Genomic DNA, 26,322 nt, shown 5'->3' with positions numbered 1-26,322 from the left:
TCAGTCCTCCTTGCGCTGGAAAGTCCGTGTATTATTTATGGTCTGCCCGCCGTATATGCGGGTCCTCAGCATCAGAGTTTCCACCTCTACAGAGTCAACCAATGCTGGCTTCAACTAACCGAGAATCAGCGGATCATGTAGTACTGTAGTATTTACTTTAGGAAAAAAACACGTATAAGTGGACCAAGGCAGTTCAAACCCCTGTTGTTCAAGGGTCAACTGTATTTTCTTTTGCCAGGCCAACTTTCTGAATGGAAGACAATGGAAATTTCCCCTAGGGAAATGTCAGGGATACAGATAATCTTCTTAATTTAGCAGTTATCTGTCTTCTAGATTAATGATGTCTTTTGAGAGTTGTTACCTGGTTATTAGTCTGATTTAAGGGAAGCCACCAGCTTCCCTTAATATGTTGTATTAATTGGAATGGTACAATTTAAAGTACATTTAAAATTACCATGGTCTGACAGTGTTTTGAGAAATTTCTGGTTTGAAACAACAGGTGTGTATTAATAGATGCAGTACTGTGAAATGTGTGCCTATCCCAGAGGATCACTGTGGTGTAATAGAAAGAGGATACACTTTGCAGTTAGATAGACATGTGTGAGCAATAGCTCTACAATATCAACTTATTAGATTAGTAGTTAACGTTTTTAAGCCTCCGTTTATCTGTGAATAGAAAACAAAAATATAGCGTGCAAAAAATAAATAAATAAAAATATATTGGGCAATTGTAATAAGTATTAGAACTAATATATGCAGATTGCTGAATGTAGCCCTCAGCAATAATAGTTGCCTAATCAATGTTACCTGTTGTTATTAATTATTGATATTAATTATCTTCTGCAAAAGATTTACATGTTGAGTTTTGTTAAAGTTGAATAGTTAGACATTGCTTGTCCTCGTGTTGTGAATACATTACCTTTAATTCTCATTTATAAGTATTTTCATATTTTAAAAATGTTATTCTAAATCAGAAGACTGGGTATGTCAAAAGATAGTAGGATACAGTACTTTTTCTGTAGTCTTGGTTGTTATATATTAACAATATCTAATATCTCTTGAGGCAACGGTCAAACATATTTTAGAAAACCATAGACCACATGTATGGAATGGTCTTAGAGGACTGGAAACCAGATTAGTGTCTATGACTCTCATCCTGTTTGCTCCGTCTGTCACACTACAGTTTCACCAAACTGTACCCTATTGCTCCATTTCAGTCCCTGAAGATAACTGTATCTATAAATATCAGCCCTTGGTACTTTCTAATAGTCTGATATTTATAGAGGAGGAGAGATTAATTTTTTTCTTGAAATCAGAAAATTGCAAGAAATATTATGTTTAAGACCTATTGCATTTTTAGATGCTAGATTAGGAGAAATAAGTTAGGAGTCAAGGTATGTATGTTTAAAAGAATTGGATGTAATTAAGATATTTTGGGACATTATTTTAGGAAATTATTAAAAATATAAATTCCAGTAGATCAGTATCAATATACTCCGATTATATGAGGAAATTTTAAGAATGCAGACTCTGAAGACTGAGTTTTTCAGTTGCAAATAGAAGATTACCTTATGGTGGAGGTAGGTCACAACCTAGAGTAGTATATATTGGAAAGGTTTTCAACAGTCACGGGTCAAAGCAAAAGGGGTTCCTTTGTTAACTCTCAGTTATCTTAAAAGTGGAACCAAAATAAAATCATTCAGTTCTCTTAGAATATTCTGTGATAAACCTTAGTATGAGCTTAACAATTTTTATTTTCTTATTTATACAGTTCTGATTGAACTGAGTTGCTGGTGATATCAATTTACCTCCTTTTGAGAGTCTTAAAATGTAACTATATATTTTAAAAGTGTAAATATCCTCCTACATTAAATAGAGATTCAAATTTAGAACTTGAAGTACCATACTATAAAGTTTAAATTCTTTTTTTAACTTCTTGGTTATAGAACTGAGAGCCAAGCTTTTTCATGGCCTAAATACTTTCCAAGTGAAAATTAAGGATATATTTTTATAATGTTTTCCATCATTCTAAAATGTAAAATTAAACAGATTCCAGGATTAGAAAGGTATATTGATTTATAAATGACAACTATAGTACCATATAAAATAGTGCTTTTCTGGATCAGTATAGGATGTTATTTTAGGAGACATGAGGTCTCTCTTCAATGAGTTAGAAGAAGAGGAATAAAATACGTAAGACTTTGTTAGAAAGAGATGTATTTGAGGGCCATGGGCTTCATAAATTTCTCTAACAGAAAGTCAGGAGGAGTTTTAATCATAAGCAAGGCACTTCTATCAGTAGGGTCCCTGTAAGTAAATACTCTGCTGTTGTAATATCTTATGGAAAAACCCAAATGAACTTTTTGGCCAACCCAATGTTTTGCTAGTTGTCACACTGATTGCCTGGCCACATTTCTTGCTTTGTCATTTTATCAACTCAGAACTGCCATGCATTTGAGGTCTGTAATTTGTTGCAAGTGTTCTAAATTAAAACAAATTATTACCTGAACTAGGTGAGTAGTAGTGAGAAGGAGAGAAGGAGCCAAACTGGGTTGAGATTGAAGTAAAACTGATTGGGTTATTTGATAGAGTAGATGGGGGAAGAGAGAGAGAGAGAGATCAAGGATGACTCAGAATCCTAATCTGGAAGACTAGAGAATTCTCTTTCCAGAATTCAGGTGTTTCAAATGAGAAGTAGAAATAGACTTGATGAAGGATGACAAGTGGCTATACTTTTGGATATATTACGTTCAAGGATCCATTGGGATAGTAAGTGAACTAAAAAAACTCATAGTGTATTTTCATAACCATGTCCCAGAGTCATTGCATGAGTGTCTTTATATACCTGTTGTAGTAGGAATGGGTAGAGGTTATCTTGGGAGTCAGGTGGCAGATATTGGCTCATGGATGCTTAGAATGTCTCTGCTTGCCTTCAACTCTCATTCCAAAATCTGTATCAGTGAGAATCAGAAAATGAACACTGCACAGGTTTGGGAGCCCATGAAAGATGTTTGCTACCTATCACTATAGGAGAGAAGACATTATGTCCTTAAAAAAACAACAAAATAAAAATAAGGCAAAAATTATGCTTCTACCATACTCAAGAGCCCTAAGTTATTCCACTTGACTAAATGCAAACCTGTATTTTGATTCCTTATCTTTAAGAATATTTATCTAATTTTCCAATAAAATTCAAAGCTTTGAATCTGTTGAGACAATATATTATATGGTACAATTCAACAACAACAAAAACAAAATCTCTCAACCAATCCCAAATATGGCACAGATTTTCTTTCCTTGACCCATAAGGAATTTATATTGTTTTTCAAATGAGGAAAAATATGAATAGTGTTTTAAAATATATTGAACTTGTAAAATCATAAATAGGGCACTCTGCTGTAGAATTACTCTTTTAAGAATAACACCTAAAGCAATTTTACATTTGGCAATATAAATAATCTCTTCCAGTGCAGAACTGGCAGGTATTCACAACACATAGCGCAGCCAGGTTCTGGCAAAGAATACCATCCTTTTCATTTACAACAAATATAAACTTGGCATGCTTATGATAAAGAAATTTGTCTACTTCATCTTAGGGGAGAGTTGAATTTACTTCTTTTTCTGATTTCTGCTTTGGGAGTATGGAGATCACATTCATTCTTGGCATCTTTAGTTTGTACCAAATTATTTTATATTTTACTGATTTGAAATTTTATTTGGTAACGACATGGCTAATAAACTATCAAAGGGTCATAAAGTTCACCTCCACTGTTTAAATCAGTCATCGGTCTAAACTCAGATAAAAAACAAATGTACTTCTGATCATCTCTTAAGAATGTCTCCATTGTCATCAATAAGAAGTTTGCTTTAGGCAGTCTATTTTCTGGGGGTGGGAGGGGGACTGTACTTGTATGACATCATTCAGCTTTTCATATTTTTTTCTTAATCCCTGGGCCCTTAGGCTTCTCCCCTCAAATTACAAACTATTCATTCACCAGAAGCTTTGTGTTAAAGTAATTTTTGTAATTACTTCCTACCAGTGGGAAACAAGGAATAGTAAGCCTTTATCTCCTGGCTTCCTTTCAGGATTTTCATTTTCCTGCATGAACCCAAGTGCTTGTGTTGCTGGTGTGGTTGTCATGGCGCTGTGAAGGAGTGTCTTTGTCCCAGGTGGGAAACATACACAAGTCAGAAATGATTTGGGAGTTGCTCCTGGTTGCCAGGGAATGAAACTATGAAACAAGAACTAGAATAATGGGAAGACTATTCCTTATTTTAGTGACGCTAGGAACTTCCTAGGCACAGAGCCCTTCCTTGATCTGTAGGCACATGAGTAGGTGCTATAGTCCTTTGTATTTGGAAGTTCTCATGACTTATACCCTAATCAAAGAGAAACATTAGTGGACATTGTAACCCACCAAAAGAAGAAAAAAAATCAAACGTGAAAAATTAATTTTAGCAGATGTTTTCTTATTAAATGAAGCAAGACACATAATACTACTAAATCATTAAGGTCTGTCAATAGCAAACATTCTTTTAGGTAGATGTTAAATGATAAATTTTTCACAGAAGCACAGATTAGTTTATACTATAATCTAAATTTCAGCTATTTGTCAAGGCTACTCCCATTGGATTCATGCGGAAATACTAATCGTATTTATGGAATTCCTTTTCAGGTTGGTTTTGTATGTTTTATCATCTAGGTATTTATAATAATTATTGACAAAAGAAGGCAGTTGAATTATTATATAAAGTAATCAGGAAGCAGAGTGAAGATTAAAGGAGCTTTCAGATGTGAAACATGAAAGATAATATTCCCCTTACTAACATGTCTTCCTGGGCCTATTCTATTTCTTCATGAATAGGTACAATGAAAGGAGCATTTATACAGACCAGGATTAAAGTGTTACAAAATGTAACTCCGTATTTTTTCTAATAAGGTATTGAATATGGAAATACACAAATGGTATTGAGAATTCAGAGTTGCTGGATTACTATTTAGTTATTGATGTGGCATTAATGGAGAAAGAGAATTGTAAGGTTTCAGATATAGTGTCTGTGTGATTGGAGTGAAATTGAAAGCAGTTAATTTATCTTAGGGTATGAAGCTAATTCAGGTAACTTAGACCAAATGTTGATTTTTTAATTAAATGATTGCCTCTCAGAAGTAACTATATCAATTATTGAGTTATGAAAGAGCAGTTCATACCAAGAAAAACCTTTGTTAGTATTTAAAATGCATTTGCTCTTTCTGAATATAAAATATATCCTATTATCAAAATATGCTTTTTTTGTTGTTGGCTGTGTTGGATTGTTGCACGCGGGCTTTCTCTAGTTGTGGCGAGCAGGGGCTACTCTTCCTTGTGGTACACGGGTTTCTCATTGCAGTGGCTTCTCTTGTTGTGGAGCACGGGCTCTAGGCGCGTGGGCTTCAGTAGTTGTAGCACGTGGGCTCAGTAGTTGTGGCTCACGGGCTCCAGAGAGCAGGCTTGGTAGTTTTGGTGCACGGGCTTAGTTGCTCCGCGGCTTGTGGGACCTTCCCAGACCAGGGCTTGAACCCGCGTTCCCTGAACTGGCAGGCGGATTCTTAACCACTGAGCCACCAGGGAAGCCCTCAAAATATACTTTTAATGTTTGGTTTCATTCATTTCAACTGCATTTGCTTATGAGGGATAGACCCTATTTTTAGTAAAATATTAAGTATGTTTTGACTCTGCACATGCCAAGTATTCCTGTTTAAACCCATTTTAAAGCCTGTGCTTATTTTCTTTACATGTACAATTTATAAACTTTCACGTTAGTAAATGGGTAGGAAGCATTTGTGTAAGGATTATTTGTGTAAGAATATTTCTGGAGGTTAAGTAATCTTTTGCTTCATCATTGTCATTGTTTTCTTTTTCCTGCTAAATCATGAGTCATTAACTTCAAATATAAAATTTATTTATATAGATCAATGCTATTTGCTTCCGATCATCTTCATTTGGTATTCTGCAAACAATTTTTGTTTATGTGTGCAGGGGCCCTTGCATCTCTGCAGAGTATTCAGGTGTGTTATTCTCAATCCTCTCTTTCTTTATAGGATCTTTTTATCCCTGTCTCGATGTGGGGAATCTTTCAGGTAGATGACGTAGAGAAATGGGACAATGGGAAAAAATAAGTGTAGCACAGAAATAATATTTTTATTTGAAAATTGTTTGAGATTAGATTATGGGGACTATGAATTAAAATGTGAGGGCTACACTCAGACCAAAATAAATGCTCCTTTAATGCATGGTTCTGCAAGGGGAGCTGAATACTTGGTTTTGTTCTTTCTAGACACCAGAAATTTTATTCCAGTTTTCAGCTGTGATTCATCTGGTCTGAATATGTAAATTTAAAAATCCTTAATGGAAGTTCTTGAACTTGGGACTTTGTATATGATGGAAAGATTTATTTTAGGAATGATTGGAGCCATTTCCCTAAGTTTAATATATTATATATATATATACTATAAGGTTTACTGCAGATATGTAGTTATATACAGCATATTCTTAGATCAATTTACAGTACCTTACTAAATATCTGGAAAAAAATCTTGGACAAGAGGCATTGATTCAAATTGTTTTTCCATTTTTTTGTTTTCTGCTCATCATTCACAACTATTTTAACCACTTATATGCTGTTCCACATTAACTTGTTCTTTGATTCTGTGCTGAGATCTTTGTTCATTATTTCAGAGCTCTGATTAGTAATACCAAGCATCCTAAGATTTTGTGTATATTCTTGTCCAAAGGACAGTTTTTTTAGGCAATACCTGAGTATAAGCCAAAGCTCAAGGCTTATTTCTCTTGAGTGTGCTTTATAGATTTCTGTATGCTCTTTAAATGTTAAGAATAAAGTCTGTGTGATACTAAAACGTTTTGCGTTCTAAATTCAGTCCTCTGTTTCAGCACATTGGCAGGTTTTGTTTTCACATTTTCCATTTTATCAGGACTTACCCCACGTACTAAGGGGATAAGAGCAATGTCTAAGCCCCTTTTGGTGAGACAAATGAGTGAAAAAGCAGGTTCTTTTTATGTCCTGTGCTCCGTACGAATAAAATGTCACTGAACAGCCTTTTAGTAACAAGAAATTAAAATATTACAACAGCTTTTAAGTTTCTACATTCCCAGTTTTGGATGACATTTGTAGATAAAGTCAGTATAGCAATTTGATGCAAATAAACGTTGTCCTTCCTCATTCTCTAATGCTTGGGTTTGGCTTTCAAGTCTAGTGGGAAGTCCTAAGGAAATCACTGCTAGGTGTGGTAGATGCACCTCCCTATTTATGTTTAAAAGAGATACAATTAATTTAATCAGGTTAGATATGTTGTTTTTGTCTTTTCAACATCCTTCTCTCATCTGTGATGAGCCAACATTTGAAAAGTCAGCAGAAGCATATGTAGTTGTTATAGGGTTGCTATCATCTGAGTTCCACTGGGCATTTTAAAGACACTACCGCTCACTAGTTCTCTTCCTCTTAAATTTATGGAAGACATATTCTAACATCTTGTTATCTCAGACTTCTACAAATTATTAATGAACATTTATGGTATACATTAAGATTATTTTTATAGAGTTGAGATCTATAAGCTTTGATGTTGGACAAAATCACTATTACATTAACCACCCAGATTTTTATCCTTAAGTAAAATCCCAACCTTTTTGGACTTTTCATCTTTCCTAGTTATATGGCCCCAGTTATAATGAGACTCAGACTTCAACTCACAGTATCCACAAGCATGTCACTCGTCTCTGTTTCTTCCTTTTGTGACCTTATGACAACTTTGATAAAGCAACTCAAATAATCTGAATTATTCAAGTTTTGTATCCTGAATACAAATTAAGGAAATGGGAAGCCAAGAATTTACTTTCAGTAGTAGGAATTATGAAACTGGACCTTCCTTTTATTAATAGAAATGGTGACTTTGTAGCACATATTAATTCTTTACAAATATTCACAGAGGGGAACAAATACAAAAACAGAAGAAAAAAAAGCCCAGATATCCTAAATGTGAAACGCATCACATTTTGATTTAGTACAGAAGTTTTATATGTTAGCCAGTTTGCGGGCTTCTTTGGCTGGCTGAGTGGGCCTCACTGGGGTGATAGTCCTTGTCGTCCTGGCTGCTGCTAGCTCCACTGGCGTTCACTGCTGGCCCTTCTCAGCTTGACTCCAGTCTGCTCTCATGGGTGCAGCAGACCACCCTGAGTTCTGGCTAGGGCTCCTATTTCCCCAGCCCACGTGATCTGCCTGCAGCTTCTGTTGTGGGACCTCACTGATGCTGGTTCAGCAACCCTCTTAGACAGTCTCCCCAGGAAGGTCAGATACTGCTGTTCTTACGGCACCTGAACCAAGGGGACTCATGGCTTCCTTGGCTGCAACTGGATCGATGTGCTAGCAAATGCAGTGTTCTCCTTCCAGAGTCCCCAGAATAGAGCAGGAAGACAGGCTTTGGCCCTTGGAGGTCCTCAGAGATCTGTATGTTTTAGCACCGTGTCCCTTCTCTTGAGACTTTGCCTCGAAGGAGAACTGGGAAGAAATCCGGATATCTGTCTCCTCATCCCAAAAGCAGTCCAAGATCAAAAGGGCCAAGGCTGCCTTTTTCTTCCTCTAATTAAACGCTTTTTCCTCACTACTCCAGCCTCATGATTAAGACTGACAATGGTCAGGACTTTTTCTCATAGGAGGAAAACACAAATAAAGAACAAACAAATAAAAAACCTCTGTATTCTGGCCTCCAGGCCTCGCATTGATATGTTACATGACAACTATGAGGATCTAGAAAATCCTTTCCCTTTTAGCCTACAGATCTCTGTTATTTTGAAAAATCTTATTTGAACTCCAGAAGTTGAATATTGAGTCTCTTTATATTCTTGATGCAACAATCCTAGTGTCCAACAGCCTCTTTCCTTTCCCTTCCCAACCTCCCACCTAGAGTTTGGGGATAATTAGCAAGTCATTTATGCACAAAGGCTGAGAAGATAATTATATTTTCCAAATATCATCCCCATTTCACAAATCAACCTATTTCTGGGATTCACATTGTTGTAGTTCCATATTGTTGTAGTTGCAGAAACCATATATATCAAGGGGTTGTTGAAAGGGCTCTTGTTAGAATCGTATCCCCTCTTATTGTATACATGTAATTTGGGGTGAAGAATGATAAGATGTCAAGTGCAAAATAGCAAAAAAACAGGGTTAAAATGGAATTAATGTCAGAAAAAATAAATTTTATCTTTATAACTTAAGTATACCTTACCTCATGATTTGTAATCTAAAACAAATCAACAGATACGGTTTTGACATCCCGAGTCACTAGAAGAACCTGAGAATTTTCAGTTTTCCAATGTCTATATATCTAAATTTGGAGTTTTAATCCTACTTGACTGTTATTTTCTTTTTCCAGTTAATATCTGCAAATATGGAATTTTATCCCAGATTTTACAGGACTTTACTTGTGATTAAAAGAAGAAATCAAATTTCTTCTCTTTGTGAATATAGAATCCTGATATTTTATTTATGATATGATTAAAACAAGAAGTGATTTTTATGCAAATCAGAGAATAGTAGTATTAATACAGGCCTCAGGAGCCCATTTACTTACTTTTGCAGATTTTTCTAACTTTTTGTCCAGAGATAGAGTAATGGTATTGAAAGTGATAGAGGTACCATGTCCAATCCTCCTTCAGTACAAATAGGGAGGTCATCTGTTTTAGTCTTCTTCAATTCTTGGCAATAACAAAGGAAAAATTAATAAGAACAGTTATGAAGGCAGTCCCTTACCTTAGGTCCCCAGCTCCAGTAACTAAAGCTTAAAAAGAACAACTTAAATGCGCTAGACATTAGAAAAACTAATGGGAATGGGAAACTAGGTGCTCAGCGTTTAATCTATTGAGAATACCCCTTATATTTCTAGGTATGGAGACAAAATATAAGTGATTATTTCAGAAAACATATTTTGATTGATATAAGGACATATTGCATTAGGATAGGATCACACACATTCTCTGTTCCACCCCCTTTGCATACATACTCTAACCCCACCTTAATGGCCATTCCTGTGAAAGGTATTTCAAAGCCAAAGGAATACAGTCCAACTGTGTTAAATTTCTTAGAGTAAAGTTAGCCAAGGATATCCTGTAAAAACAGACTCAAGCATTTGAATATGATCTCTTGAGCCAGTTTTAAAATTAGATCTTCAAACTGGGTCTTTAGAACACTAAAGAAATCCAAAAATCTAAGCAGTGACTTTTTTTGTTGTTGTTACAAGACTATCTAACATGTATCTTTTAAACAATCTTTACTATTTCCTATCTCACAGAGAAGGAAAAAAAGCTCACATTTTTCAGCTAGTTCATAAGAAAACTAAAATATTTATCAGAGATGGAATGTGTCTACAGCTTATGCCTTCACAAAGTATGAAGACATAATGTGTAATTATCAATGATGAGTTTTAGGCAAACATCTAGTGTATTATTGATATAAATATATTATTTTTATTTGTTTATTGGGTACTTAACATATGCTCTCCCATAGAGTATAGTGTACTTCCATAAAGATTGATAAAGAAACATAACAACTAAATTAAACCATTACACAATTAGCCTTATAATGACTGATCTAGAAAGCATATTATGAGACTTTAGAAATATCATTGAAGGCTGGAGTGTTTGAGGGACTTCAGGTAGATAGTGAAGGATGCCTGGATGCAACGACTGGGAAGAAAGGAAGACATTCCTAAGGAAGCAAGACAAAAATTCAGGTAGAGACATAGTGGTGATACTATGATGATGATATTATTATTAATAACTATTAATAACTAAAAGTAGAAAAGGCACAAATATAAACCATGTTACCTCAAGGGATTTTTGTTTGTTTTTTACATAATGACTAATTTAAGCTGATTGAGTCAATGTCTTAGCTGCTATTGATGTGGTAAAATTTTTTTTTCTTTTTGAATTTTATTTATTTATTTTATACAGTAGGTTCTTATTAGTTATCTATTTTATACATATTAGTGTATACATGTCAGTGCCAATCTCCCAGTTCATCCCACCCGCCCTCCACCACCCCGCTTTCCCCCCTTGGTAGATTTCTTTCTTTTCTTTAGTATAGTTTTAGCCCAGAGGCTTACCATTGAGTACCTTTGTGACCTATATCAAGTTACTTAACCTATCAGAGACTCTGTTTCCTCATCCGTCAACAAAGCAGAGAAAATAATAGTACTTCCTTCAAAGGGTTGTCTTTGGATTTATCTGTAAAGCACTTGATTTTAGTTCCTGGCATGTACTAAACACTCAGTGAAAGTTACCTCTTACTACTCTTTTATCATAACTACACTTTCCCTTTGTGGTACTTCTATAATCTTATAAGAACCACCAGCTATCTTTCTTTGAACGTGTGGTTTGTTATATGCTTTCATCACAGCATCACTTTTGTTTTTCTCCGTTTGGTGTCATGCAGATTCTCACTCTTGTGTTTTACTTTCAGCTTCTAGGAAATTGCTCTCCTATAGAGTTTTCTGGATTATGGAAATGTTCTACCGCAGTGCTATCCAATATCCAGTAACCACTAGGCATATGTAGCAATTGAGATGTGACTAGTGCAACTAAATTTTTTGTTTTACTTAATTTTAAATTAATTTAAATGTAAAGAGCCAAGCCAAGGATTTGCACCATGGTATATATCTTCTTGATGGTTTTCAAAATTCTTTCATGTGCCTTATTTCATTTGATTCTCCCAAGAATTATGTGACATAGAATAGGTGGGATTACCCCAAATTTTCTTGTTTGCTCAACATTGCTTATTCAAGGTCTAGCACAAGGACCAGCACAGAGCAGATCTTCAATAAATATTGATTGAATGAATAAGTGATTGATTCTGATACTCAGAAATGTTAAGTACCTTGCCCAAGGAAAATTATTAAAAATGTTTTTCCACACTCTTAATTTGATGAAAAAGTGCAGGTTTTCCAGGTACTTTTTAAACTGAACAAAACGAGCTTTCAACTGACATTTGTCAGGAAGGTCAAAAATGAAATTCTCTATAAGACTCACAGTGTCAAAATTTCTCTGGAATTCACAGGAGAAAATTCCAAGGAAGATAATCCAGAAAGAGCACTTATCACCTCAGATGTCTGTTTATCAGACCCAGACTATGTGATGCAGTCCCCTGTTGATGGTCTGAGGGGACTTCCTTACCTAGTCTGAGTGTCTGAGGGTGGCTGTTGAATGGGAATCAGGAAGGAGGCGCACAGCACAGAAGAGATTGTGGGGTGCTCCAGATTTATGATGTAGAGCTTGTTTACTAAGTCACCATGGCAGCTGCCACACATTTCATTTCTCATTCTAAAGGCATTTTTCATCTTTATGAATTTCCATAAAGATGCTTATGGGTTTTAAGTGGGAGATGCAAAGAGTGTACAGTTGGACAGTATAGGTCTCCTCTGTCTTCATAAACACTTGGCTGGAATTTGGGCCCTTTTGCCCCTTCGTAGATACTTTTTTCCATCACCATCATTGCCAAATTTCTGTGAAGAATGTATCTTCTTTAACTCCCTTCTTATCACTTAGTCTCTTATCCAGCTCCACCTCAGCTTGGCTCTCAACCTCAGCATTTTACATAAATAGTTTTCCCCAGATACTGAAAGACACTTAAACATTTCAACAGATTTTTTTTTCTTAGAGCTCATTCTCTTGGGCCTCTCATGACGTTTGGTAGCATATTGTTTCTTTAGGTTTTCTGTTCTCTTGGCTTCTGTCACACTCACTGTAGCCTTCCTGTCTCTGATCAGTTATTTGGGTATCTTTCCTTTTCTGATTATTTAGTAGTGCATTTCCCCTCTATTCAGTTTTATCCTACATGGTTTCAAAAGAGATACTCTTTTTTATGGTGTCCAGTATCATCTTTACCAAATATCCATAAATCTTTCTGGTATGGCTTTTGGAGCCTGACAAACCTGGGTTCAGACAGTAGCTCTGCTGCCGATGAGCACTTTGACCTTAGGTACTTTGGACAACTTCTCCAGATACCATTACTTCATCATGAAAATTTCGACCACCTTAAGATGCTGTTGGTGACGTACTGCCCTATATGATGGGCAGTCGGCTCATAATCTCTCTCACATCTTTCGCTGTCCTTTCTTACCACTGCCAAAACAATAGTTTGTATCCTTTTCTCATATTTCTTTCAGGAAAGGTCAGTTAATGCCAGATTACAGAGACCTTATTTTACAAATTACAACAACAACAACAACAACCCCCCAGTGTACTCACAGAAGCAATATAGTTTTGTGATATGTATTTTAGAAGATGTGTCTTCCATCCACATGGAGTATAGAATAGAGGAGTGACAGGACGGAGGCAGCTTGGCAGTTACTGGAGTAATCCAGGTGATGAAAGCATCCAGTGTGTCTACTCCAACATGAAAAGGGAAGAGTGGATGGAGTTGAATGCATTTTAAGAAGCAGAGCAAAACATTTTCATAGGGCCACTTTCATGTGAGGCTATTTGTGATCATTATAGTCATTACGTTTTTTAACTTAAAAAATTTTTAAGTAACATGCAGAACAGAATGCCTTATGCCATCCCTGACCCCCACTCAATCTCTGAGCAGAGTATTCAGGGATGGGGCAGAGATCAGGGTTCTCTGTTATATGTATTACTTAGTTTTTAATTAATATACAAAAAAAAATCTTAAAATTTTAACCATGAAATAATTATAAATATTCCCACACAGTGTGCTTCAAAAGTAATGTCACGTGTTCATTTTTGTAAGAAGCAAAAAAAGAGATTTTTGTGCCTGGTTAGATATAGATTGGGGAGAGACATCTAATGTAGTTAGATAGACTACCTTATTGCATCCCTTGTTTGTTATTATTTCTGTCAACTTGTACTCTTTTCTGTTTTTGAGTATCTTCTTGTCACCTCTATTTAGTGTTCATTATCCAGCTCAAGGGTCATTTTTCAATGAAAGTGATTTTTTCTTTCTTCCCTGAAATTCCATAGTCCTTAAAAGTTCATTTTTACACTTTGCCATATACCATCTTATGATATGTATTATTTCCTTAATTTATTAGAATCTGGTTTTCAGCCCCTGCTATTTCATTTATTTTCTGAATAAATAACAAAACTCTTTAATGATAAACTATGCTGCTACATTTTGCTTTTTACTCACCTTACCTCTCTGTGACATTAGACTCACCCTTTGGCTTTCATGACTGGAGTCTTGGATTTACTTCTTAGCCTCCTTCCTTGATAATTTTTCTTCTTTCCATCCTTTTCATGCAAGTCTTCCTTAAGATTTTTGTCCTCTTCTTCTCTCGCGTTTTTGTACCATTGGTGATCTGTGGGAGAATTACATGGTGGTGTATATCGTCCACATTCCGCTTGAACTCCAAGACTATATATTCAACCACTTTTTAGCCACCTGCACTTGGATATCCCACAAAGACCTCTACTCACCATGGCCAACACTGAACTTGTCTCTAACCATCAACCAATTCCTAAACTGCTCCTTGATTCTCCTATTAGATTTTAGTCTTAGTGAATGGTTCTAGCATCCACCCGGTTAACCCTCTGATTTTCGTATCCTTTATCTAGTTGGCAAGAAAGACCCACAAATTATACACCCAGAAAGCTCTCAAGATAGCCCCTTCAGTCTCCTTTGTTTCTACTTTTGTTCAGAACCTAATGTTTTGTTTTGAATACTGCAGCTGTCCCCTAACTATTCTCCTATTTCTAAACTCCCTCTAGTCCATTTAGAGATACAATGTTACCAAACTTTGTGGATTATGTGCCCACACCACTATGTGTGTGTGTGTGTGTGTGTGTGTGTACATACACACAAATGTATTACTATAGTTTATACATTATAGAACATATGTATCATATTATAAGACATTCACAGAGATAGAAATTATAAAAAATATAACAAAGATAACTTTGGTAGAAGTTCTATTTTTTTCTCCATATTCCAATAACTATTTTTACATATCTCTGTAATGTAAGTGTCCTGATATCTTGCTTTGGAGATTGCTGCTTTTGATTGAAAATTTGGTGACCTTTGTGAACTGAAATACTTAAAAATCATTATGTAGTCTAAAACTTGTAAGTCATTCCCCGTTCCTTACTAGATAAAATATAAATATTTTAGCGTTGTCCTCGGACACCTGGAACCTATTTATCTATTTTCTCTCTCTTGCTGCTCATCAGTGACTCCCACTCCCCACTAACACTCTTTACTTTGAACGTTACCGAACTCTAAATTCCATAAATACACATTTTCTCCCACTTTGCCCTCTTGTTTGTCCTTATATATGGGAGACTGCATATCTCTTTCTTTTAGAATTATGGAATGTGTCTTTATATTAAGCTTTACCTGGTAAACCTAGACCATCTTTTTGAGAAGAGAGTAAATGTCTGCCTTGATTTCGTAAGATCTGAAAGGTGGATAATAATATTTGCCTCATATCTGAGGACTAAAGGAGATAATTAACTTCATCCTGTAGCACACAACATGGTTGGGCTATTTTAATTCATATCCATCTCTTATTTTCATCTAACCTCATCCAACAATCTCTTTTGAGACTAAAGACTACAATTTTATCTTCCTTCAAGTTTCTTATTTATAATAATTTAAGGGAGATCTACTTTTTTCATAACTTAGCATTGTATATGGTTGAAGAAGAGCCTACCATTAAGACAGAGATCAGAGGAGGGAAGTAGAAAATGCTTTGAGAAGATGCTCAGTCTCTTAAGAAAGTCATTGTTCTACAGAAATACTTCCAAAAAGAGCTGGACAAAATTTTTTTTCTACATAATTGTACTCTGTAAAGCAGAGTTTCTTAGTCTGCAAGGGCATCAAGAGGTCTAAAAACTCCTTGAATTTAATTTTATATTTATGTGCATATTTGTGTGGTCCCTTCTCTCCCAGAGAGGTTTCATATCTTGTAAAGGATTTTCAAAGGGGTCCATTATTTTAAAATTTGGGGAGAAACAACTGTCTTCAAAGTGTTTTTATATTCTTTGGGTAATTCGATTTGCTTTTCCAAGCCATTTGTATACATATATTGAGAACTAAAAGGGTGAGAAATGGATCTTACTTATATAATGATTAAATTGCCTAACAACCATTGGACTTTTAATATCAGAATATTAATTGAATCATATACCTATCCCTCAGTGAAAAGCATAATCTTTTTTCTCTTTTAAATGTATGAGTAAACTACTCTAGTCCAATAGTATCTACTAGCTAAACATAAAAAGATATGTTTTGGTGAGAGGGAAACTTGTCTCAGTATGCTTTCTTTTCAAAAGTGCAGAAGGTAAAGAAAAATATGACACCCCTCCCAACATGTAGGATACTTTTGTATTTGAAAGTTTAGGAAATGTGTGCCACAGAAATGATAATGCTTTGGGTGAAGAGATCTTCATTATCTCAGCCAACAGTGTTCTTCAGAAGCAATGACATCATTGTTGCTTCACTGACTTCAGAATTCAGGCAAGATCCCAATGCCTAAGAACTTAGGCAGCTTCTTTGTCAGCCATAGTGCAGAAAAGAAGACACAAAGAGCCTCCCTTTGAGTCATGGCAGGCTTTGCGACTCCTTTCTTGGCCCTTTGTGAAAGCACATGACTGGACTTGTAGAAGATTAACCCCCTTAACATTTCTGTAAAAATTAAACAGATGCAAAGCAGCTCCATCACCTTTTTTCCTCTCTGTTGTGAATTCAGTATTATGGTGGGCAGTGAATTATTTTGAATTGCCTCAGAGAGGCCAGGGCAGTCAATGGGGACGGGTGAATGAAGGCCCTCTGAAGGGCTCAGTTGTGGGTTTTCTTGGGCATTCACTGTTCTTTATAGCATTATTCCTCTGAAAGAGTTCCCTTGAAGAGTGGGGTCAGTCTAGAGACCTTTATAGTGCTTGAAGTAATCCACCCTTTAATCTGTTCCTTCCTGTGGGAAAATCAGTATGGAAAAAAAAGAGTAAGCTAGTATTTACATCCAGATATAGACTGTTTAGACTGTTTACTTTTAATTTAGTACTATTCTTTGCATGAATATAGCTTGTTTTCAACTTTAGTTCTTTAATAAAGAAAAAAAAGTTCCAAAAATTAATTCATGGATTATGCTGTTCATGATAATTTTAACTAGTCATATATGAAAACTGATGAGTTGATGTTACTGATTCTTAACTCTGTTTCTTACCCTGGATTATCATTTCATTAATCCAGCTGTTATTACATATTTCTTAACTTAAGTATATACTATTTTATTGTTTTGAGATAAATGATCTTTACATCTTTTTTATTTCCTTGGTTCTGAGTTTACTTAGGTATTATGTATATGGAAAGGATTGATTGTGTATTTTGTCATTATATGTCAAAATATTATACATGAGGGTAACAAGATTTATCTCTTGACTTTTCATGACAAAACTGGTGACAGTGCTAACACAAATAACAATACTTCCTTTAGGAATAGGATAGTAATTGGAAGATGGGATGGTGAGAGAAGACTTCTGCATATTTTTAACTGCTCAATTTCTAAATGCAATCATGCATTCATGTGTAAATTACATATTTGAAAAAAATTAAAACAACAAAGAAGAAAATTTATTAACCTGAGGGAAGTAGTGACCATTTTAGTTCAGGTTCTCCTGCTTATTCCGGTTCCTAGTTTATAAAGATTGTATCTTATAGCAGACTCCAATTCCAATCTAAAATCTCTAGGTCATTAGGAAGAAGAAATAGGAAAGAATAGAATAAGGAATAGAATAGGAAAGAATAAGAAGGAAATAAGGAATCTGAGGGTTAGAAGTAGAATGTTTTTTAGGCACAATTTTTTGAAGACAGTGCATCAAAATTTCCTTTCTAGTTTCTAACCGTTAGAAATAAAATAAAGTTAACTGCCTCCAGTTATCTTTGAAAAAATATAGATTAAAAAAAAAAGTGGAAGAAGAAATACATTGGGTTTAGGCAAAGAAGTCAAAGAAAGAATTTGGATTCCTTTACCCCCCACCTTGACCTCTCTTTCTCACTTTTCCTCCTCTAGAACTGTTCTTGGGAAAAATTGGTGACTGCCTTAAACTTAGCTATCACCTTACCCCAGTGTTTAATTTTGGGGCATGCAGAGACAAAATTATAAGGGTAATTTGGATATTCAGATAAAGTGAATTTTCAATTACAATGTTATGGTATAATCATATGATTTTCCCACTACTTTGGATTAAGGAGGTGGAATTTTTCAATATGTAGGAAGGCAAGAAAAAATTGGTGGGGTAGGGCAGTGATAGATCAGGCAATATTGGGGAAAACAGATTTATAAACATAAAAGCCCTGCGCTCATGGAGCACAGAGGCCACCACAGTAAGGAGGGCTATCGAGGGAACAGTGCTGGAGTTAGAACTGCTTGCCAATAACTCCTATCCAACCTGTGCTGCTCCTCTGGTTCCTAGATGACACGGTGAGGCTAAGAGACCTAGCTATAGCTGCCTATCTCAGGTGAAGCTTAGGAATCCTGAGCAGCATAGTAGAGTGCAAAGGACCTCTGTCTCTAGGAGTCAGGAAAAAAATATGAGCTTTGGTCCTCGTTTGCCACTAGCAGTGAGATCTAAGGAGCTTGCTTCTCTGTTATGCTTGTAGCCACCCTCCAGATGGACATACTAAGTTTTAAGCTCCTTGAAGCATCCTTATACTCGTGGTGCTCAGACCGGCACCCAGAATATACTCAAAATAAATTTTTTGAGTGGAAGAGTGAAAATACATCACTTTTCTGATTGTAAAAATAGGGTGGGGTTGGGTGGTTAGAGTTGGTTGTCATGTTTCCTAAGGTTCCTTCAAGCTCTTGAATCCAGATTTTAGGTCATCTAGTTAATTATTTTTCCTGCAAAAGCATCCCATCCATAATAGCCTTGACATGTTATCATCCAGCTTCTCAGCTTCAGTAACCATAGCCTCACTATCACTGTGTGGTGTTTCCTCATCTTTTTACCCACACTATTTAACAGTTTCCTGGTCTCTAGTTACCCTTCCTTTTAGGAAGGTTTTAATGAGATTGAACCATAGGGAATTGCCATCTGTTTGGGTCCAAAACAGTTCAATATTGACAGTTTTGACAATTTCAATTGATAGGACTAAAGTTCCTTATCCAAACTGTAGTCACAGACACTTGGTCCCTTCTTTAAACATTTCAATGGCTTCTCATTACTCCCCCACCTCTCCACCCACCCCCATCGTTCCCCCCTCAGCCCCTTCTTGTCCTGACTCACAAGGGCTTTGATGATCTGACCTTCTCTTTCCTGGCTGGCCTATTCTGTTACCAATCCCTTTCACTGTCTACACTCCAGCTTCATAGAAATTTCAGTTCCTGGACTGCTAAGCTTTCTCTTCAGTGTAGGCCTTTGGGAATGTCATGTCTTATGCCAGAAATACTCTCCTTTTCCTTCCCTTCTCCTCCACCACTCAAACCTGTAGCCTAGCTTGACCAGCACCCATTTTAGCAATGGAGAAAGACAGTATACATATAATAAAGAAACATGAACTATTTCGTATTTTAGAAGTGAAAAGTGCTATTGAGAGGATTTTCTTCCCCGTAACTACCCCTGACTCTACATTTCTAATGTCACATTTAAATGGTGGTACCCAAACTGAACACAGTACCACAAATGTGGTCTGATGAGCAGAGGCTGCAGTGGGACAAAGATGAGCACTCTTGTTTGGGGCCCTATAATTCTATCAGTATGATTTTCTAAGGCAGTCAGTCATCCCTGTGAGCTCATAGCGATTTTGCACTGCCCCGGACATAAAAGGAGCTTAAAAAAAATGTTTGACTGGGGCTTCCCTGGTGGCGCAGAGGTTAAGAATCCACCTGCCAATGCAGGGGACACGGGTTTGAGCCCTGGTACGGGAAGATCCCACGTGCTGTGGAGCAACTAAGCCCATGCACCACAACTACTGAGCCTGCGCTCTAGAGCCCGCGGGTCACAACTACTGAGCCCATGTGCCTAGAGCCCGTGCTCCACAACAAGACAAGCCACCACAATGACAAGCCCGTGCACTGCAACAAAGTGTAGCCCCTGCTCGCTGCAGCTAGAGAAAGCCCGTGCACAGCAGCAAAGACCCAACGCAGCCAAAAATAAAATAAATTAATTAATTAATTAAATCATTTAAAAAAATGTTTGGCCAGAATTTCTTTTTTCTAGAAGCCCAGGAAAAAGAGGTCATCATTGGGAAGTTAGGAAGTCATGACAATTTTCAGGAACAGTTTATTTTATTTATTTATTTTTAACATAGCTTTCAGGTATTCATAAAACAGCTTAGGAAATGAAGTGCTTTCCTAGACAGGTGTTTTTGCTATGCTTTGGATGTTGGTCAGGGAGAAATGCTACTGAAGCTTTCTTTTAATTCACAGGAGAAACATACCCTTTTGCTCCTTCCTGTATAATAACATTAGCTTTGCCAAAATTATGAGTAATCAGTATAGGAAGTGTAGCTATTTTTGGTTAAATATTACATTTTCATAAAGAATGAGATAATAGGAAATGAAGTGGGCAAAATAAGTTAAAAATACAGGCTTTGGATCTAGGCTGCCTGGGTGAATCTGGGCTCCACTTTTGACAGTTTACTTAGTTCTATTCCTCAGTTTCGGCACATGAAATGGGGAAAACAGTATCTTCCTCATTGGGTTCTTTCGAGAATTAAATGAGATAAAGTGCTTAGAACAGCGGCTGGCGCATCATCAATATCATCATAAAATAAATGTACTTGTTATTATTTTAAATATAAGTGGTCATGCAGAATCCCAGGGGCTTTAAAAGAGTTGGTTAGTATTTCATGATGTAATTCTTATGTAGAACTTCTCAAACAAATACTGCAGGGCTGTGATCACTCTATAAAATCTTCCAGTGCTTCCTGCTTATATAAATATGTTTTTTTTCTTTCATATGCTTTCTCACTTAACTTTCTTTCTTTCTTTTGTTTTTTTATAGAAGCGTAGTTGATTTATAATATTGTGTTAGTTTCAGGCGTACAGCAAAGTGATCAGTTATATATATATATATTTTTTTTCAGATTATTTTTCATCATAGGTTGTTACAAGATAGCGAATATAGTTCCCTGTGCTATATAGTAAATCCTGTTACTTATCTATTTTATGTACAGTAGTTTGTATTTGTTAATCCTTTACTCCTAATTTATCCCTCCCCAATCCCTTTCCTCTTTGGTAACCATAAGATTCATTTGTATTATTTTTTAGATTCCCCATGTAAGTAATATCAAGTAATATTTGTCTTTTCTTTTTATGATTTACTTCACTAAGTATAATATTCTCTAGGTCCATCAATGTTATTGCAAATGGCAATATTTCATTCTTTTTTGTGGCAGAGTAATATTCCATTGTATATATAAATTAAATATATATATATATATCACATTTTCTTAAGCCAGTCATCTGTTGATGGGCACTTGAGTTGTTTCCATATCTTTACTAATTTAAATAAATGCACAGCCAACATAATACTCAACAGTGTAAAGCTGAAAGCCTTCCTGCTAAATTCAGGATCAAGATAAGGATGCCCACTCTCACCATTTCTATTCAACATGGTACTGGAAATCCTAGCCACGGCAATCAGACAAGAAAAAGAAATAAAAGATATCTAAATTGGAAGGGAAGATGTAAAACTGTCACTATTTGCAGATGACATGATACTCTATGTAGAGAACCCTAATGTTTCCACACCCATCTATTAGAACTAATAGGTGAATTCAGCAAGGTAGCAAGATGCAAGATTAAGATACAGAGATCTGTTGCATTTCTTTACACTAACAATGAAATATCAGAAAGAGTAAGTAAAAAAGAATCCTGTTTAAAATCGTGTCCAAAAAAAACCCTAGGAATAACTTAACCAAGAAGATGAAAGAAGTGTATGCTGAAAACTATAAAACAGTGATAAAGGAAATTGATGATGATTCAAAGATATGGAAAGATATCCCATGCTCTTGGATTGGAAGGATAAATATTGTTAAAATGGCCATACTACCCAAAGCAATCTACAGATTTAATGTAATACCTTCCAAAATACCCATGACATTTTTCACAGAACTAGAACAAATAATCCTAAAATTTATATGTAACCACAAAAGATCCAGAATTGCCAAAGTGATCCTGCGGAAAAAGAAGAAAACTGGAAGCATAACCCTTCCAGACTTCAGACAACGCTACAAAGCTAAAATAATCAAAACAGTGTGGTATTGGCACAAAAACAGACATCTGGATCAATGGAATAGGATGGAAAGCTCAGAAATAAACCCACAAACTTATGGCCAATTAATCTATGACAAAAGAGGCATGAATATATATAATGGAGAAAAAGACAGTCTCTTCAACCAGTGGTGTTGGGAAAGCTGGACAGCTACATGTAAATCAATGAAATTAAATATGATTTTAATTGTTATTTTACATTCTTTATATAAGCTGAACTTTGTCAGACATCTTGAAAAAGTATTATTTGAAAACATAGGACATTTGCACCTCTAGTACATTTTAAATTTGGAAGTATCTGGATTAGTGGTAGAGGCCAGACATATATTTTCTCTCATTTGTATTCTTTCTTTTTCTCCTCAGTTCTTCTTCCTCTCTCCCCTTCCCACCTGTCTTTCCCTTTCTTTCTCTCTGTCATTCTTGCAGGCATACACATACATACATGTGTGCAGGCATCTAGTCGTTCTCTTCCTTTCTCTCACCTTCATTAGGAAAATATTGGGTTGGCCAAAAAGTTCATTCAGTTTCCCCGTAAGATGGCTCTAGTAGTGCTTAGTTGTCTTTAACTTCATTCAAAACAATTTTGTTAGATTGTATTGTGACAGCTGTCGTACCAGCATGCATTTAAAAAAAAGCTATCAATGGTGAATTTTTGTGTAGCCATGTTAACATTGAAGATGGAAGGAAAAACCAACATTTTCGGCATGTTATGCTTTATTATTTCAAGAAAGGTAAAAGCACAACTGAAACACACACAGAAAAGATTTGTGCAGTGTATGGAGAAGGTGCTGTTACTGATTGAACGTGTCAAAAGTGGTTTGCGAAGTTTTGTGCCGGAGATTTCTCACAGAGTGACGCTCCACAGTCAGACCAGTTGAAGTTGATAGCGATCAAATTGAGACATTAATTGAGAACAATCAATGTTATACCATGCAGGAGATAGCCAATGTACTCAAAATATCCAAATCCAGTGTTGAAAATCATTTGCACTAGCTTGGTTATGTTAATCGCTTTGGTGTTTGGGTTCCACATAAGTTAAGCAAAAAACACCTTCCTGACCATGTTTCTGCATGCGATTCTCTACTAAAACGTAATGAAAACGTTCCATTTTTAAAACGGATTAAGACGGGTGATAAAAAGTGGAAAATGTGGAATGGAAGAGATTGTGGGGCAAGCAAAATGAACCTCCACCAACCACACCAAAGGCTGGTCTTCATCCAAAGACAGTGATGTTGTGTATATGGTAGGATTGGAAGGGAGTCCTCTATTAATTATGAGCTCCTTCTGGAAAACCAAACAATTAATTCCAACAAGTATTGCTCCCAATTAGACCAACTGAAACAAAGCAGCACTCGACGAAAATCGTCCAGAATTAGTCAACAGAAAACACATAATCTTCCATCAGGATACCGCAAGACTGCGTACTTCTTTGATGTCCAGGCAAAAACTGTTACAGCTTGGCTGGGAATTTCTGATTCATCCACTGTATTCACCAGACATTGCATCTTCAGATTTCCATTTATTTCAGTCTTTACAGAATTCTCTTAATGGAAAAAGTTTCAGTTCCCTGGAAGACTTTAAAAGACCTGGAACAGTTCTTTGCTCAAAAAGATAAAAAATTTTGGGAAGACGGAATTATGAAGTTGCCTGAAAAATGGCAGAAAGTAGTGGAACAAAAGGGTAAATATGTTGTTCAATAAAGGTCTTGATGAAAATGAAAAATGTGTCTTTTATTTTTACTCAAAACACAAAGGAACTTTTTGGCCAATGCAGTATAAGTAAATAGTGAGCTAAATAACTATTGTACATCAGAGTTCTAGAGAATTTCACCCCTTGTTAATGTGTAGTTAATATTTCTAGAATATGCAAAGAACTTTAGTGGCTTAGGATACATAGAATGGTATGTGTGGGGCATTGATTGACTGATGGACGATAGTTTAAATATTGATCTAAACTCACACTCTCTTTTGGGTACCCATTATCTTTATCATTCCAAAATATTTTTCAGAATATTTTAAATATTACTTCATTTGTGACATACTCTTATGGACCTTACAACTTTTTTTCTTAACCTTGGGACATTTGGGTTGATTCAAAGCTGTTTCTCCACTGCATAGTCCTTCCTAGATGCTATTAATGATATACTCTGATAAGAAATAGTTTCCTTTTTGTATGATTTAAATTTTTTGCCATTTTTCACTTTCATCTTTTAATTTAAATGAAACATTTTAAAGTTACAAAAATGAACACAAATAAAATTACTTATCTATGTATCATAAACAGCTATCAATATTTTTCCCATATTTGCTTTGGATATTTCTATTTTTTTCAAGCCCTACTATTCATCCCTTTGGACTCCTTCCTACCTGAGGGGTATTCATTAACAAATTTGATATGAATTATTCTTGTGAATGTCTTATATTTTTACTAGATCTGTATGCAATATTAGAGCATACGTACAGAAAAGAGTTAACATAGCAATCCTGAGACTGATATCCTTAGAAAGGCCTGTCTGCAAGTTTGGCCCTTGGCTGGCAACTGAGAACTTGGATTTCAGGAAGTTCCTACCATTCCCTGTACTGGGTTCACTGTGCCTAAACTGTACAAACAGTGTGGTTGTGCTGAACACCTGCTTTCTTTCTGGGAATCTGGAATTTGGTATGAGCCAGGCAGATGTTTTCTATATGACTAGTCCCCAGTAAAAATCTTGGATGCTGAGTCTCTAAGGAGTTTCTCTGGTAGACAGAATTTCACATGTGTTGTTACGAGTCATTGATGGAGGAATCAAGGACACCCTGTGTGGCTTCACTTGGAGAGGACTCTGGAAGCTTGTGCCTGGTTTCCTTTGGACTTCACCGCTGTGCTTTTTCCCTTTGCTGATTTTTCTTTGTATGCTTTCATTGTAATAAACTTTAGCCACGAGCATGTTGATATGCTGAGTCCCGTGAGTCCTCCTAAGGAATCACAAACCTGTGGGTTGTCTTGCAGACCCCAGACAGAACATAGCCTTTGTATTGGTTGACATGTAGGCTAAGCTCCTGCAGCAAGAGACCTTAGAATGCACTGACTTGAACAAGAAAGAAATTCAAATATTTTTTTCTAGTGTAACAGTTTAGAAGTTGAAATACCACAAGGCTGACAAGGGTCAATGGCCAATCACACATATAGGTTACTAGAGCAGTGCACATTGGGGAAATTTTATGGGGAAAGCAGTACTGGGGGCAGGGACACAGAGCCTCTGTTGCCCATCACATTCGAGGGCAGCACACATAACTCTAACAGGTCTTGATGACAGACTTCAGGAGAGGGATCTCAGTATTTGGACTTTGGTGCTTTCAAGCTATGTGATTGGGGAAGTGCCAGTTCCTCTTCTAGCGTGATCCTCGGTCAAGTACAATAACAGTGTGACCCGGCAGAACTTTGGCTCCAGGCTTGTATTACCGGATGAGGGTTGGAGGTTGGGGGAGCGCCAGCCTTTCCTGGCATGATCAGTGGGCTGGGGTCTAAGCCTCCCCGTTGCAGTTACAGCTGTGACATGGGAAGCTGACAACAGAATTGTCACAACAGCATTCATTGTAGAGAAGAGTCTCTATTTCTCCCTATGCTAATGGAAAAACTTTTAATATTGTCCCGTTTACAAATTGATCAGTCTTTCAACGATCTGACTGTTCAAGAGCCTCTGTGCTCTAGTCCTTTTCTCCCGTCCTTTGTGGGTATTAAAATCTATGCTCCTATTTAACTGAGGTGGTCGCTATCTCCTGCTCCCCGCAAGGCCTCTCACCTTGCCCTAACATGCTTCCTCACCTGACTACTTAATGAGGCTTACACTTCAGAGGTTTTCAGTTCCTTCTTTTTTTCTGGTCGTGGCGATATCTTTTTTATTGTAAGGCCAGGTTTTCATTTAAAAGGATGTTGGTTATATTTCATGTAGCATCTCTAGGTATTATTTCATGATTTTTTTTAAGTTCATAATATTCCTTTATTGTTTGCTTATAACTAGTGCTTTTGGGGTAAAGATTCATACTGAAATGACATTCAGGACT

General features: G+C 36.2%; 1 protein-coding gene across 16 annotated transcripts in view; it reads left to right on the top strand.

The window, feature by feature from the left end:
* ADAMTS3 (ADAM metallopeptidase with thrombospondin type 1 motif 3) overlaps nucleotides 1-26,322 on the top strand; it is a 611,755-nt gene that overhangs the window by 464,200 nt on the left and 121,233 nt on the right. The gene's annotated exons all lie outside the window — the stretch shown is intronic.

Source organism: Stenella coeruleoalba, assembly GCF_951394435.1.
Source record: "Stenella coeruleoalba genome assembly, chromosome: 4".
NCBI classification, from domain to species: Eukaryota; Metazoa; Chordata; class Mammalia; order Artiodactyla; family Delphinidae; genus Stenella; species Stenella coeruleoalba.
This window is presented reverse-complemented; position numbering and strand designations above follow the sequence as displayed.